The 5,261-nt window shown below is 44.8% G+C and overlaps 1 long non-coding RNA gene across 1 annotated transcript; it reads left to right on the forward strand.

Annotated features, from left to right (window-relative positions):
- The first annotated feature begins 434 nt into the window (after positions 1-434).
- On the forward strand, positions 435-3,805 carry LOC136290325 (uncharacterized). Its single transcript, XR_010721095.1, has 3 exons — positions 435-531; positions 1,768-1,937; positions 2,631-3,805. It is a non-coding gene; the product is annotated as an uncharacterized lncRNA (long non-coding RNA).
- Positions 3,806-5,261: the final 1,456 nt, after the last annotated feature.

Here is a 5,261-nt window from a genome sequence, read left to right on the forward strand (position 1 = left end):
ACCCACCAAGGTCACTCAGAGCCCCCTGTATGGCTTCCAACTGTGACACTCTCCCCTCATCTTTTTTTCTCTCGCCTCCTTTTTTCTTTGTTTACTTTCCAGGAATTGTTGGAAGTGTTTCCAGTCTGCCTTTACCCAACTTCAGTTTTGATTTTTTTTTTTTTTTAATCTCCTTTCTTTTTTTATTTTTTTTTTCTTTTTTTCTTTTCCCCCTGGGCAGCCTCAGCTGAACCTTGTAGCAGCTGAGTAGCAAAGTCTGCTGACTTGCAGCATCCCTGGGGAGCTGATTTGGTCACTGTCTGTTTGTGGGTCTCTTCAAAGGGCTCCGGCTCAGAGCTGCAGCAAACTGGCAGCTTGCTCTGCTTTTAAATGCATCGTGGAATGAGCTGAATGTCAGATCAGGAGGGCAGGGAGGGTGGGAAGCAGAGGGCTGGATTCCTGAGGGAAGTGGTGCAGGAGAGGAGAGGAAGGGCCTGAAAAATATCCTGGCAAAATCCACAGATACACCACAGTGGGAGTGGAATCTGAGAGGTACTGAGATTTTATGAATTTTGTAATGAAATAGAGGAACTGTAAAATTTTCTTTTTGGTTTACTTGAAATGTGTTATTCTGCTTCTGGAAGTTTATTCCTTTAAAGCCCTTCTTCCCTTGCTTTTAATGAAATATGATTAAATTTTTTTAAAGGTCATCTTGGAGTAAAATAAAGTACAATTTCAGGATGATTGAAACACAACATTTAAGCTTTCCATAAGCAACCGATTTTTGAAAATATTGAACTATTCTTTCTTGATACTTTCAAAACCCTTCCCTCCTTACTTTTGCTGGGACAGAACCCGAAGTTTTTAATTCATGAGCTGTTTTGATTTCTCCAGAACTCTGTGGCTGGATTTACTATCTGTAAATGCAGCCATGTGGTGCTGTCAGCCCTCATGTGGAACAGCAGGCTCATGGCTCAGCCATCCCCCTGGGACTCAGGAGGCCTCACCACAGCTGCTGGTCCTGCCAACTCTCTTCACCCAAGGCCAAATTCCTGACAGCACTTTGGCAAGCTATTTTTTTATTTTTAAAGGTGCCCAAATAGGCTGGGCATCTAACACACACTTTGATGTGATTTCCTGATAATTACAGCCAGCAGAAGCCCTGGGGGATGCAGGATGGCAGAGCTGTCCTTGCACATCTTCGCTGGGTCTTGTTGTGCTCTCTTCAGGGTGAAAAGTCACCTAGAGATGCTGCTGGACTCTGGGTCTGGCACCCAGATCCGTAAGAGACAAATCTAATCCGTCCCTGATTATATCATTACGTTAAATGCTACATGGCAAACTGGCAACCCAGCACACTAATTAAGATGATAGCATAGAAAAAACATTGAGTGCGGAAGGTATTACATAATTCAGAAATATTCTGGGGAAATGAATGCAAAGCAGAGCTAAGGAAAGGCTAGAACATCAGAGTTAGTTTTCTGCCAGCCTCCCCTGCAATCTATATTCCAGCCAAATTCTCCTCATTGCTCCTGAGGTACTGCACTCCTGATAGTTAATCCAATAGAACGATTTGTAAGTCCAGACAGTTCTGGAATGGTGGTCTTTTCATAAGTTAAAAATCAAAGGTGGTGGTTGCTCTGTGGGGAGGCACTTCCACTGTCATCACACAGACAGGAAAGGTGAGGAAAGTGTCAAAAGAGATATTTTTCCCACATTACGCTTGGCAGCACCACAGGGAATCGACTGTCACACAGTATCATAATCAATTTTGTCTCTTTGCTGCAGGTGCAGCAGTAGTGGCATGAAATTCAGGGGGCACTAACTACAAAGATGTGCAAGAGGAAGAGGAACTCAGTCAAGTAAAGCAAAATTCAGCTCAGATGCTGCAATCACAACTCCAGGTTCGACCTGAGATGCAGCTGTGTGGACTTCACTGATCCCCGGAGTTGTGTAAGGTATAATACAAATTCACCCTACATGTGCACTGCCTTATATACAGATTGCAAGAATTCATTGTCCAAAGTGATAGCCTGACTTCTGCACTGGTATTGACACTCCTCTGTGGTTCCTGGGATTTACAAATTAAATTATTAAGTGTGGCTTACCTCTGAGCAACTGGACTTTTCAGAGCTGACACAATGTATGTTCTCTCTATGCAAAACTTTTCTATCCAAGTCAGCTACACTCACTTGGAACCACCTCCATTGTTAAGACCTTTAATAATATTTCTGTTCAATGATCATACCCAAGATAAAAAAGCTCCCTCTTTTGTAAATGAAATCACATCTTTCTTAAGGCAAGAGCTCGAATGTGAGTCTCCCACACCACAGGGAGATGCTGCACCAATTTCTCCCTCCTCTGGCACTCCCTCAATGCCCAGGGCAGGGAGTGACCCAGAGATTTTTTACCACTTCTGCTGGGGCAGATCTTGCTCTCTTGAGCTGAAATCCTTCCCTGCACTGAAGTTGCTGCCAATGACAAATTCCAACCAAAGATCATGTTTGTGGCATGTCAGTGTTTTGTCAAGCAAAACATCTTTTGCTGAGCAATTCTTTATCTGCTGCTGCCTCATCACTGCCCAGCCCTGCAGTCCTCTGGCTCTGTAGAGGGAAATGTGGGTAGGCAATGAATTCCCTCCTCTTTTCCAGTTGCAACCCTGGCTTGCAGGTGCCTGCATGGACTCACAGAGCTGCACCCTTCTAAGCTCCCATGCTGCTGGTAAAAAAAACCTCAAGATGTGATATTTTTAGTGGAGTTTCCTGCAAAGAACTGAAGAAAGGATCCTTGGAGGGTGTACCTCAGGTGTACACAGGAGTGCTGTGTTGATTGAGACTGAGCTCCTAAAATAAATGCTTCTGTGCATAGTCCCTGTGCAATTGTCATCCTCTTGGATCCGACACTTGTACAAACATGTGTTTTCTTAGCTGGCACGGCGTCTGTTTGCCCAGTTCTGTAAATCATAGAATTTCCAAGGTTGGAAGAGTTTTTTAAGATCATCAAGTCAAATCTCCAGCCTTGGAGATGGATAAGGAGGTGGATTTAGTTTTCAGACTGTTAATCTTTCACAGGCAGCCGGTTCTCACTTAAAAGGCTCAGAAACTCCCCTCTGGTAAAATGGATGTAAAAAATGAAGCACCACTGCTCTGACAGAGGAGTGGACCATGCTGTCTTACAGTGCAGTTTCTTAAGTCCAAAAAGAATTGAGAGGAGTGTGTATGTATGAATAAAAAAGATTCTGAATGCTAAGGAATCATCTGCATGTGAACAATAAAAATAAGCAAGTACTTCTCATTTTGGAACTGGGAGGTGCAAGCCTGAGGGTTGTTTGTGCATCAACTTGTCATGGTGGCTTTACAAGTGTGTGCCTGCCTGTTTATTCATGGCTGCACCTAGAGCAGCCTGCTTTCCACCCAGTCTGTACTGTAAGCAAGAAATAAAATTTGCAGATAAGTAGTATTGTAGGGAGACAAAACATCCATCAAAAAACTGTGGGAACTTTGGTGTCTTTATAAAATGTGTTTTGATGGGGAAAGACAAGTACAACAACAAAGTCATCCTACTGGTAACAGTAGTTAACATTTCTCCTGATTTCATTGACGATTTAATTCTGAAAGGAAGAAAGGTTGGCATAGTTCATTTGGTTGTAATTAGAACGGTGAAGTAATAGGTGACTAGGGTTTGCAAATCACTCAGGTTGTTTTGAGAAACCAGCGTACAAAAAAAATTTTTTGCTTATGATTTGCTTTCTTAAAAAAAACAAACAAAGAAAGCAAATCTATTCCAGGTATGAGGCTTTTGATAAGTGCTAGGGTAAAAGCAGAAATCCAGGGGTACTAGAAATAATAATTTTGAAATTGTTTTACCCTGTCTTGAATTTATATTCAGACTTCATGAGCTCTTTTCAATGCATGTCCTCATTGCCTCTTACCACAACATGCTCTTCTCAAACACAGACTTGCTAAGCTCACCAGGGGACAGGCAGTCACCCACTTAATGATCTTCTGTAGTGTGGTTTTTCACACTGCATGAGCTGAGAGCTGGGTTTCAGAAGGAGAGAAGTGTTTGTTTTGCTGTTGGGGACATATTTGCCTAAGCAAAAAAAGGCCAGATGAAATCTGGATTCATTGCAGTGATCACAGAGAAGGCCATAAAGTGACTTTTACTAGAGTTCAGCTCTAGGTCAATGAGATTCATGTTTGCATATCTATGAGTGAGCCGTGGGGGTCCTGCAGCAGGTGTTTTGTGGGGAAAGGCTCGGCACCCCCATGGCACCTGTGCCCATAAAGCCATCGCCTACCATGAATTGGTTGGGTTGTGAAGGATTAGTGGCGCAATCACCCTTTCCCCTCCTTGGGGAAACAGTTCTCAGTGCCACGCTTCCCTCCTGCCCCTGGCAGGACAATGGAGAAATTTAGCTGCAGCTGTGGGGATGTCAGGCTGAGCACCTATGGCCAAACAGCTCCAGCTGAGCGTGCCAGGGCTGAGCTCCTCTTGTGCCAACCCTGCACACCCCACTGCCAGTGCCTGGGAATGTTGCAAGGCCAGGGATGGAGCCCCTGGAGATGGGGGAAATAGGGGGTTGCCACAGCCTCATTATCTGATTTTACTCAAATGCCCTGCAAAGTCTTTCTGTGCAGGGGGTGTTTCCTAGAGCTGTGCAATATGTGGAGGAAACCACTTATGTGCCTGAAGAATTAAGTGCCTGAAGAATTAAGTGCCTGCTGAGGAACGTCCTCATGAGGGGAAGAGGAGGGGCAGGCACTGAGCTCTGCTGTCTGGGACAAGGGACGGGACCTGGGAACAGCCTGAAGTTGTGCTAGGGAGGTTTAGGTTGGATATCAGGAGAAGGTTCTTCCCCCAAAGGGTGTCAGGCACTGACCAGGCTCCCTAGGGAATGGTCACAGCCCCAAGGCTGCCAGAGTTCCAGGAGACTTTGGACAACACTCTCAGGAATGCATAGGGTGGGATTGAGGGGTGTCTGTGCAGGGCCAGGGGTTGGACTGGGTGATCACTGTGGGACCAGTGCATTCTCTGTGTGTGGGAAGGCCCCTTCAGACACTCCTTCCCTTGTGTTACCAGGTGCGCCCCAACACTTGCATGTGTGTCTAACTGCTTCTAGGGCTGTGCTCAGTGTTCCCACTTCTTCTGACCAGACAAAACAGGTCATCAGAACAGTTTATTCTGTCAGCCTTTCCTTTTTTTTTTTTTTTTTTTTTTTTAATTTAGAAATATCCAGGGAACAGGCTGGAGGCCTGCCAGCATTTCCATGGACCCTGTGA

The sequence above is a fragment of the Chamaea fasciata genome, unplaced genomic scaffold (assembly GCF_029207755.1).
Source record: "Chamaea fasciata isolate MVZ Bird 193981 ecotype frontalis unplaced genomic scaffold, bChaFas1.0.hap1 SCAF_5, whole genome shotgun sequence".
NCBI classification, from domain to species: Eukaryota; Metazoa; Chordata; class Aves; order Passeriformes; family Sylviidae; genus Chamaea; species Chamaea fasciata.